Source organism: Aegilops tauschii, chromosome 5, assembly GCF_002575655.3.
Source record: "Aegilops tauschii subsp. strangulata cultivar AL8/78 chromosome 5, Aet v6.0, whole genome shotgun sequence".
NCBI classification, from domain to species: domain Eukaryota; kingdom Viridiplantae; phylum Streptophyta; class Magnoliopsida; order Poales; family Poaceae; genus Aegilops; species Aegilops tauschii.
In genome coordinates, this window is record NC_053039.3 from 381016262 (window position 1) to 381028492 (window position 12231).

Here is a 12231-nt window from a genome sequence, read left to right on the forward strand (position 1 = left end):
GGTCACATTTTCTGTCCTGGATGTACATCCATGATGATTTTATGACAGAATCAAGATAGTCATACCTGTGCTGTCTTAGAAGTGTTCCATGAAAATACCAAAATTATCATCACGGAAGTGTCCATTTCCATGACGATAAATGGTGCGTCATGGAAGTGCTTTCGTCAAGGGTAACCGACACATGGCATCCACTGTAACAGGTCACCGTTAAGCTATCGGGTTCCGGTTTGGATCCGATAACCCGTTAACAGCCCGGACCAATGGGGATTTTCCACGTGTAAAATTCTCATACGCCGACGGATCCACGTGTCGGCTCAGCGTTGGGACAGATGTCATCCAGCGAATGGACGGGACGCGCCTATGATATGTCAACACGTGGCTTGGCCCAACAGTGGCCCATTCAGGTCAAAAGGCCGACCCGTTTGACTTGGTCAAAAGATAATGGCCTGACCCACTAAAAGCCTGTTAACGGTTTGTTTGCATATAGCCAATTTACAGCCCGCTAACTCCCGGCCCATTATGGCCTATCCGAATTAGGCCTAGTAGCATCATTTGGGCCATCCAATATGATTCCAACCCGTTGTTACTTTCGGCCCATGTATGGCCCATGACGTCTTTCGGCCCATATGAGGCCCTTTATAACTCTTGGCCCATTAATGGCCTGTGGTGAACCTGGCCCATAATGAACAGTATATCGCTTTATACCCATTAACGGGCCATTATTCCATTGGGCTATTTCCAGCCCATGTTATCTTTCGGCCTTCTAAAGACCCATTTATTCTTTGGCTGATTTGCAGCATTCGGTTACTTACGGTCCGTTACTGGCCTGTTCCGCTTGTGCGGCAAATTCAGCCCGTGGTTAAAGTAGGCCCGTTTGTGGCCCGTTAATCCATTGGGCCATGTTGGGGATATAACCCCATAGTGTGAACCGCCCAGGAGGGGTCGGGCTACATTGTTGGCGACTCAATGATGAAGCCTAAACAGGCCCAAGAAGCCAAGACATGAAGCCTGGAGGCAGCTTACGAGGCGGGCTGATAAAGGCCTAAGACCCAGAGATGGCGTGAGACCCGGAGGTGTAAGCCGCCCGGCGGCGAGTTGCTTAGCAAGGCAAGGCGACTTACAACCAGGGTCGGTCACGTTGTATGATCCGACTTGGATTCTTGTAAGCCCAGGGCCTCGACCTGTCTATATAAAGGCGAGTCCCTCCGGCGGGTTAAACCTAAGTTACAATCAATCGAGAGCTAGGTTAAGCGATTTTGCTCCCTTGTAATTGATACTCAAGCAATAGTCAACAAAAGCAGGAGTAGGCTTTTACCTCAATCGTGAGGGGCCGAACCTGGGTAAACTCGTCTCTCTCATCCCGTTCAACCCATTTAAGCTAATCACCATAGCCATAGCCTCACACCTAAGTCCTTTCACAGGGGCATCTGCCATGACAAAACCACGACAGTTGGTGCCCACCATGGGGCTAGAGCACGGTGGTACGCCGTTGGTAGGATGACCAAGAGTCGCCGCGGCAAGCTCTATATCGATGATGCCAGATGGGGCCCCGAGGCCGACTCAATCGAGTACGGGTACCGGGTCCCCTTCGGCGGAATTCATGTTTTCATTGGAAAGTTGGTGGATCTGAGCCCAAGCCGGACATCTACACCGACAACGTCAAGCCAGCTCGGCGCGCGTAACCTGCCCGGGTTCAACCCGGCCGGAAGCGCGTTTTCGTTGGTTTCACACATGGCGCGGATCTTGCGTAGGATTCTGGAGAGACTCTCATTTACTCAGGTGATGAGTCCTCGACCGGAGAGACGGAATCGATCTATCAGCTTCCAGACAACAGGCTTGGGGGCTATTCTGATGGCGACAGTATTCCGGACCCCTATGAGCCGCCGTGCCGGGCTGCTATCTTCATGGCTAGCACATGTCCGGTTCTTCATCAACAACTGTGGCTATGACGTCTGGATCGACTGTTGTTGTGAAAGCTGGGGCTGGCGGCTCAGTTAGGCCATCGGCTCAAGTTTTGTCAGATCTCCTGGGTACTTTGACAACTTCTGCGAGCAACAGAGGTTGCTGCAGCAAATCAAGCAGAGCGCAATGCAGAAATTGTAAAGATTCAGGCGGAGATCACTAAGGCCCGTGATGATATCAACGCAGAGAATACCAGGATGGCAGAGGAACAGGCTCAGATCGCGGCTGATGTCGGCGTTCTAGGAACGGGGGTCCCCAGACTTGCCTGCCTGTGGCCCATGGCGTGGCTCCACCAGTGGCCCTGGACGGCCCATCTTCACCAGCAAACACCCAAGACCCTCGCGAAGGGCCAAGGCTCGCGAGGCAGACGACACAAGACCTCCTCCGGGGCAGCCTCACCAGGCTGGCTTGCGAGGGGCGGAGAGATCAAGGCAAGGGGAACCTCGCGAAGTTCCCATGACGTAAGCCATGACAACCCAGACCAGGTGGGCGCGAGCGTGCACAGTGTCCTCATTTCCTCTTTGGTGCTAAAGAGGCAAGCGCAGGCGAGGAGTCCCGAGGCATCAGGCAAATGTTTTCATATCGGTGCAACGAGACCAAGACCAGAAGGACGGCAAGGCGGAGGTCACCGTGGAGCCCAAGACAGCGTCACTACCAAAGCCTTTGGCAGGCGAAGATCACCTTTAGTCAGGATAGCTTGTGCTAGCTGCTCCCCTTCAAACTGGCCATTGTGGCATCCCTTCCCGCTCAATATTTGGGAAGAGGACCAGGGCCTCTATAAATAGGACTAGCCACCACCATAGGAGGCAAGGGATCTTGGACTAGACCATCCTCACCCACACAAGCCCACCAAGCACAAGAAGACCTCTCCTCAGGAGGCTGTTCTTCCCTTGTACTGTTCATCCTCAGCCCAAGAGGCAATCCACCACACCACACTGGAGTAGGGTATTACACCACAACGGTGGCCTGAACCAGTATAAATCTTGTATCCCTTTGTTCTTTGGGTTCATCGAGCTAGGCCGTGCGATCTTGATGCGAGCGAGCTAGAGGGGGGAGAGATCTTCATGCGCACCCCAATGTTCGAACCTCAAGGGTTTTGCCGGAACCCGAAATCCGACATTTGGCGTGCCAGGTAGAGGTGCGCCGGAGCCACTCCTCCACCAATCGATCTGCCAACGCTCCGCGGTTCCGATGTCCGGCGACCCGAGGACCAACGCCGACCGCTGGGCAGCTTGGCCAGCCCGGGTGGCGTTGTCCGCCCAAGAAGACCTCAACCCCGCGCCCAGGCGGCACGCGCACCGCCAAACGCCGTGGGGCGCGGGCGGCACGGTCAAACACCATCCACCCTTATTCCATGACAAGCGCGGGCAGCCGCAAGGGCCTAGAGCTATGCTGCAGCCACGGCGCCGCACACCCGACGGGAACAAGCAAACATGAGGGCCGCGCTCACGGTGGCTCGGGAGCTGCTGCGATGCCGACTGATGGAGAGCGGCCGGGATACATTGCTAGAGCGCGTCGCAGAGCTACTAGACGCTGCAGCCTCGGGGGCACCGCCATTCTGCTCCCTACTTACGCCTCAGGCCACGGCCGGATCGCACGGCGGGTCTCGGCGCGCCCGCGTGCCCCCGGGCGCGCCAGGAGGTTTCATCAACACAAGCGCGACCAGCAGCACCGGACGCCCAATCGCGCTCGCGCCACCTCCTCCTAGCGCGGGCACAAGCGTTTCCACCTGTGGCCCCAGCGGGGTGCCGCCCTACCATCCTCAGAGCGGCGCGCTGGGCCAGGCAACATGGAGCGTGGGGCACTTCGGCGAGGTCTTCGGGGTGGCGGTCTCGGAGGCCTACGTGCCCCGCATGATGGACCAGGAGTACACGCCAGAAGACGACCCTGGCACGTTCCTTGAGCCGGGCTGGGAGGAGGAGGCACTAGAAGGTTAGGCCTTCCAGGAGCCACCGGGGAGCCACGTCGACCACGCCGGCGACAACATCTACAGGGTACCGCTTGAAGGAAATATGCCCTAGAGGCAATAATAAAGTATTATTTATTTCCTTATATCATGATAAATGTTTATTATTCATGCTAGAATTGTATTAACCGGAAACATAATACATGTGTGAATACATAGACAAACAGTGTGTCACTAGTATGTCTCTACTTGACTAGCTCGTTAATCAAAGATGGTTATGTTTCCTAGCCATAGACATGGGTTGTCATTTGATTAACGGGATCACCTCATTAGGAGAATGACGTGATTGACTTGACCCATTCCGTTAGCCTAGCACCCGATCGTTTAGTATGTTGCTATTGCTTTCTTCATGACTTATACATGTTCCTATGACTATAAGATTATGCAACTCCCGTTTACTGGAGGAACACTTTGTGTGCTACCAAACGTCACAACATAAATGGGTGATATAAAGGTGCTCTATAGGTGTCTCCAAAGGTACTCGTTGGGTTGGCGTATTTCGAGATTAGGATTTGTCACTCCGATTGTCGGAGAGGTATCTCTGGGCCCACTCAGTAATGCACATCACTATAAGCCTTGCAAGCATTGTGACTAATGAGTTAGTTGCGGGATGATGTATTACGGAACGAGTAAAGAGACTTGCCGGTAACGAGACTGAACTAGGTATCGAGATACCGACGATCGAATCTCGGGCAAGTAACATACCGATGACAAAGGGGAACAACGTATGTTGTTATGCGGTCTGACCGATAAAGATATTCGTAGAATATGTGGGAACCAATATGAGCATCCAGGTTCCGCTATTGGTTATTGACCGGAGAGGTGTCTCCGTCATGTCTACATAGTTCTCGAACCCGTAGGGTCCGCACGCTTAAAGTTACGATGACAGTTATATTATGAGTTTATATGTTTTGATGTACCGAAGGTTGTTCGGAGTCCCGGATGTGATCACGGACATGACGAGGAGTCTCGAAATGGTCGAGACATAAAGATTGATATATTGGACGACTATATTCGGACACTGGAAGTGTGCCGGAGAAGTTACGGATAAAACCGGAGGGGTTACCGGAACCCCCCGGGGAAGTATTGGGCCTTAGTGGGCCTTGAGCGGAGAGAGAGGGCAGCAGCCAGGAGGTGGCGTGCCCCCTCCCATGAGGAGGCCGAATTGGACTAGGGGAGGGGGGCGCAGCCCCTCTTTCCCTCTCCCTCTCCCTCTCTTTCCTTCCCCCCCTCTCTTCCTAGTTGGACTAGGAAAGGGGAGTCCTACTCCTACTAGGAGGAGGACTCCCCCCCTCTCCTTGGCGCGCCCAAAGGCAGCCGGCCTCCCCCTTGCTCCTTTATATACGGGGGCAGGGGGGTACCTCTAGACACACTTGATATACGATATTTTAGCCGTGTGCGGTGCCCCCCTCCACCATATTACACCTCGATAATACCGTTGTGGAGCTTAGGCGAAGCCCTGCGTCGGTGGAACATCATCATCGTCACCATGCCGTCGTGCTGACGAAAATCTCCCTCAACACTCGGCTGGATCGGAGTTCGAGGGACGTCATCGAGCTGAACGTGTGCAAAACTCGGAGGTGCCGTGCGTTCGGTACTTGATCGGTCGGATTGTGAAGACGTACGACTACATCAACCGCGTTGTGATAACGCTTCCGCTGTCGGTCTACGAGGGTACGTGGACAACACTCTCCCCTCTCGTTGCTATGCATCACCATGATCTTGCGTGAGCGTAGGAATTTTTTTTGAAATTACTACGTTCACCAACAGTGGCATCCGAGCCTGGTTTTATGCGTTGATGCTATGCACGAGTAGAACACAAGTGAGTTGTGGGCGATATAAGTCATACTGCTTAACAGCATGTCATACTTTGGTTCAGCGGTATTGTGAGATGAAGCGGCCCGGACCGACATTACGCGTACGCTTACGCGAGACTGGTTTCACCGTTGGGAGCACTCGTTGCTTAAAGGTGACTGGCGGGTGTCTGTCTCTCTCACTTTAGTTGAACCGAGTGTGGCTACGCCCGGTCCTTGCGAAGGTTAAAACAGCACCAACTTGACAAACTATCGTTGCGGTTTTGATGCGTAGGTAAGAACGGTTCTTGCTAAGCCCGTAGCAGCCACGTAAAACTTGCAACAACAAAGTAGAGGACGTCTAACTTGTTTTTGCAGGGCATGTTGTGATGTGATATGGTCAAGACATGATGCTATATTTTATTGTATGAGATGATCATGTTTTGTAACCGAGTTATCGGCAACTGGCAGGAGCCATATGGTTGTTGCTTTATTGTATGCAATGCAATCGCCATGTAATTGTTTTACTTTATCACTAAGCGGTAGCGATAGTCGTAAAAGCAATAAGTTGGCGAGACGACAACGATACTATGATGGAGATCAAGGTGTCGCGCCGGTGACGATGGTGATCATGACGGTGCTTCGGAGATGGAGATCACGAGCACGGTGCTTCGGAGATGGAGATCACAAGCACAAGATGATGATGGCCATATCATATCACTTATATTGATTGCATGTGATGTTAATCTTTTATGCATCTTATCTTGCTTTGATTGACGGTAGCATTATAAGATGATCTCTCACTAAAATTTCAAGATAAAAGTGTTCTCCCTGAGTATGCACCGTTGCGAAAGTTCTTCGTGCTGAGACACCACGTGATGATCGGGTGTGATAGGCTCTACGTTCAAATACAACGGGTGCAAAACATTTGCACACGCAGAATACTCAGGTTAAACTTGACGAGCCTAGCATATGCAGATATGGCCTCGGAACACGGAGACCGAAAGGTCAAGCGTGAATCATATAGTAGATATGATCAACATAGTGATGTTCACCATTGAAACTACTCCATCTCACGTGATGATCGGACATGGTTTAGTTGATTTGGATCACGTAATCACTTAGATGATTAGAGGGATGTCTATCTAAGTGGGAGTTCTTAAGTAATATGATTAATTGAACCTAAATTTATCATGAACTTAGTACCTGATAGTATCTTGCTTGTCTATGTTAATTGTAGATAAATGGCCCGTGCTGTTGTTCCGTTGAATTTTAATGCGTTCCTTGAGAAAGCTAAGTTGAAAGATGATGGTAGCAATTAGACGGACTGGGTCCGTAACTTGAGGATTATCCTCATTGCTGCACAGAAGAATTACGTCCTAGAAGCACCGCTAGGTGCCAGGCCTCCTGCAAGAGCAACGCCAGAAGTTATGAACGTCTGGCAAAGCAAAGCTGTTGACTACTCAATAGTTCAGTGTGCCATGCTTTACGGCTTAGAACCGGGTCTTCAACGACGTTTTGAACGTCATGGAGCATATGAGATGTTCCAGGAGTTGAAGTTAATATTTCAAGCAAATGCCCGGATTGAGAGATATGAAGTCTCCAATAAGTTCTATAGCTGCAAGATGGAAGAGAATAGTTCTGTTAGTGAGCATATACTCAGAATGTCTGGGTATAATAATCACTGATTCAACTGGGAGTTAATCTTCCGGATGATAGCGTCATTGACAGAATTCTTCAATCACTGCCACCAAGCTACAAGAGCTTCGTGATGAACTATAACATGCAAGGGATGGATAAGACAATTCCCGAGCTCTTCGCAATGCTAAAGGCAGCGGAGGTAGAAATCAAAAAGGAGCATCAAGTGTTGATGGTCAGTAAAACCACTAGTTTCAAGAAAAAGGGCAAAGGGAAGAAGAAAGGGAACTTCAAGAAGAACAGCAAGCAAGTTGCTGTTCAGGAGAAGAAATCCAAGTCTGGACCTAAGCTTGAAACTGAGTGCTTCTACTGTAAGCAAACTGGTAACTGGAAGCGGAACCGCCCCAAGTATTTGGCGGAAAAGAAGGATGGCAAGGTTAACAAAGGTATATGTGATATACATGTTATTGATGTGTACCTTACTAATACTCGCAGTAGCACCTGGGTATTTGATACTGGTTCTGTTGCTAATATTTGCAACTCGAAATAGGGGCTACGGATTAAGCGAAGATTGGCTAAGGACGAGGTGACGATGCGCGTGGGAAATGGTTCCAAAGTCGATGTGATCGCCGTCGGCACGCTACCTCTAAATCTACCTTCGGGATTAGTTTTAGACCTAAATAATTGTTATTTGGTGCCAGCGTTGAGCATGAACATTATATCTGGATCTTGTTTAATGCGAGACGGTTATTCATTTAAATCAGAGAATAATGGTTGTTCTATTTATATGAATAATATCTTTTATGGTCATGCACCCTTGAAGAGTGGTCTATTTTTAATGAATCTCGATAGTAGTGATACACATATTCATAATGTCGAAGCCAAAAGATGCAGAGTTGATAATGACAGTGCAACTTATTTGTGGCACTGCCGTTTGGGTCATATCGGTGTAAATCGCATGAAGAAACTCCATACTGATGGACTTTTGGAATCACTTGATTATGAATCACTTGGTACTTGCGAACCGTGCCTCATGGGCAAGATGACCAAAACACCGTTCTCCGGAACTATGGAGAGGGCAACAGATTTGTTGGAAATCATACATACAGATGTATGTGGTCCGATGAATATTGAGGCTCGTGGCGGATATCGTTATTTTCTCACCTTCACAGATGATTTGAGCAGATATGGGTATATCTACTTAATGAAACATAAGTCTGAAACATTTGAAAAGTTCAAAGAATTTCAGAGTGAAGTGGAAAATCATCGTAACAAGAAAATAAAATTCCTACGATCTGATCGTGGAGGAGAATATTTGAGTTACGAGTTTGGCCTACATTTGAAACAATGCGGAATAGTTTCGCAACTCACGCCACCCGGAACACCACAGCGTAATGGTGTGTCCGAACGTCGTAATCGTACTTTATTAGATATGGTGCGATCTATGATGTCTCTTACTGATTTACCGCTATCGTTTTGGGGTTATGCTTTAGAGACGGCTGCATTCACTCTAAATAGGACACCATCGAAATCCGTTGAGACGACGCCTTATGAACTATGGTTTGGCAAGAAAACAAAGGTGTCGTATCTTAAAGTTTGGGGTTGCGATGCTTATGTGAAGAAACTTCAACCTGATAAGCTCGAACCTAAATCGGAGAAATGTGTCTTCATAGGATACCCAGAGGAAACTGTTGGGTAGACCTTCTATCACAGATCCGAAGGCAAGATATTCGTTGCTAAGAATGGATCCTTTCTAGAGAAGGAGTTTCTCTCGAAAGAAGTGAGTGGGAGGAAAGTAGAACTTGATGAGGTAACTGTACCTACTCCCTTATTGGAAAGTAGATCATCACAGAAATCAGTTTCTGCGACACCTACACCAATTAGTGAGGAAGTTAATGATAATGATCATGAAACTTCAGATCAAGTTATTACTGAACCTCGTAGGTCAACTAGATCAAGATCCGCACCAGAGTGGTACGGTAATCCTGTTCTGGAGGTTATGTTACTAGACCATGACGAACCTACGAACTATGAAGAAGCGATGGTAAGCCCAGATTCCGCAAAATGGCTTGAAGCCATGAAATCCGAGATGGGATCCATGTATGAGAACAAAGTATGGACTTTGGTTGACTTGCCCGATGGTCAGCAAGCCATTGAAAATAAATGGATCTTCAAGAAGAAGACTGATGCTGATGGTAATGTTACTGTCTATAAAGCTCGACTTGTTGCGAAAGGTTTTCGACAAGTTCAAAGGATTGACTACGATGAGACCTTCTCACCCGTAGCGATGCTTAAGTCTGTCCGAATCATGTTAGCAATTGCCGCATTTTATGATTATGAAATTTGGCAAATGGATGTCAAAACTGCATTCCTGAATGGATTTCTGGAAGAAGAGTTGTATATGATGCAACCGGAAGGTTTTGTCGATCCAAAGGGAGCTAACAAAGTGTGCAAGCTCCAGCGATCCATTTATGGACTGGTGCAAGCCTCTCGGAGTTGGAATAAACGCTTTGATAGTGTGATCAAAGCATTTGGTTTATACAGACTTTTGGAGAAGCCTGTATTTACAAGAAAGTGAGTGGGAGCTCAGTAGCATTTCTGATATTATATGTGGATGACATATTGCTGATTGGAAATGATATAGAATTTCTGGATAGCATAAAGGGATACTTGAATAAGAGTTTTTCAATGAAAGACCTCGGTGAAGCTGCATATATATTAGGCATTAAGATCTATAGAGATAGATCAAGACGCTTAATTGGACTTTCACAAAGCACATACCTTGACAAAGTTTTGAAAAAGTTCAAAATGGATCAAGCAAAGAAAGGGTTCTTGCCTGTACTACAAGGTGTGAGATTGAGTAAGACTCAATGCCCGACCACTGCAGAAGATAGAGAGAAGATGAAAGATGTTCCCTATGCTTCAGCCATAGGCTCTATCATGTATGCAATGCTGTGTACCAGACCTGATGTGTGCCTTGCTATAAGCTTAGTAGGGAGGTACCAAAGTAATCCAGGAGTGGATCACTGGACAGCGGTCAAGAACATCCTGAAATACCTGAAGAGGACTAAGGATATGTTTCTCATTTATGGGGGTGACAAAGAGCTCATCGTAAATGGTTACGTTGATGCAAGCTTTGACACTGATCCGGACGATTCTAAATCGCAAACCGGATACGTATTTACATTGAACGGTGGAGCTGTCAGTTGGTGCAGTTCTAAGCAAAGTGTCGTGGCGGGATCTACGTGTGAAGCGGAGTACATAGCTGCTTCGGAAGCAGCAAATGAAGGAGTCTGGATGAAGGAGTTCAAAACCGATCTAGGTGTCATACCTAGTGCATCGGGACCAATGAAAATCTTTTGTGACAATACTGGTGCAATTGCCTTAGCAAAGGAATCCAGATTTCACAAGAGAACCAAACACATCAAAAGACGCTTCAATTCCATCCGGGATTTAGTCCAGGTGGGAGACATAGAAATTTGCAAGATACATATGGATCTGAATGTTGCTGACCCGTTGACTAAGCCTCTTCCACGAGCAAAACATGATCAGCACCAAGACTCCAGGGGTGTAAGAATCATTACTGTGTAATCTAGATTATTGACTCTAGTGCAAGTGGGAGACTGAAGGAAATATGCCCTAGAGGCAATAATAAAGTATTATTTATTTCCTTATATCATGCTAAATGTTTATTATTCATGCTAGAATTGTATTAACCGGAAACACAATACATGTGTTAATACATAGACAAACAGTGTGTCACTAGTGTGCCTCTACTTGACTAGCTCGTTAATCAAAGATGGTTATGTTTCCTAGCCATAGACATGGGTTGTCATTTGATTAACGGGATCACCTCATTAGGAGAATGACGTGATTGACTTGACCCATTCCGTTAGCTTAGCACCCGATCGTTTAGTGTGTTGCTATTGCTTTCTTCATGACTTATACATGTTCCTACGACTATAAGATTATGCAACTCCCGTTTACCGGAGGAACACTTTGTGTGCTACCAAACGTCACAACGTAAATGGGTGATTATAAAGGTGCTCTACAGGTGTCTCCAAAGGTACTTGTTGGGTTGGCGTATTTCGAGATTAGGATTTGTCACTCCGATTGTCGGAGAGGTACTCTGGGCCCACTCAGTAATGCACATCACTATAAGCCTTGCAAGAATTGTGACTAATGAGTTAGTTGCGGGATGATGTATCACGGAACGAGTAAAGAGACTTGCCGGTAACGAGATTGAACTAGGTATCGAGATACCGACGATCGAATCTCGGGCAAGTAACATACCGATGGCAAAGGGAACAACGTATGTTGTTATGCGGTCTGACCAATAAAGATCTTCGTAGAATGTGGGAACCAATATGAGTATCCAGGTTCCGCTATTGGTTATTGACCGGAGAGGTGTCTCGGTCATGTCTACATAGTTCTCGAACCCGTAGGGTCCGCACGCTTAAAGTTACGATGACAGTTATATTATGAGTTTATATGTTTTGATGTACCGAAGGTTGTTCGGAGTCCCGGATGTGATCACGGACATGACGAGGAGTCTCGAAATGGTTGAGACATAAAGATTGATATATTGGATGACTATATTCGGACACCGGAAGTGTTCCGGAGAAGTTTCGGATAAAACCGGAGTGCCGGAGGGGTTACCGGAACCCCCCGGGGAAGTATTGGGCCTTAGTGGGCCTTGAGGGGAGAGAGAGGGCAGCAGCCAGGAGGTGGCGTGCCCCTCCCATAAGGAGGCCGAATTGGACTAGGGGAGGGGGCGCAGCCCCTCTTTCCCTCTCCCTCTCTTTCCTTCCCCCCCTCTCTTCCTAGTTGGACTAGGAAAGGGGAGTCCTACTCCTACTAGGAGGAGGACTC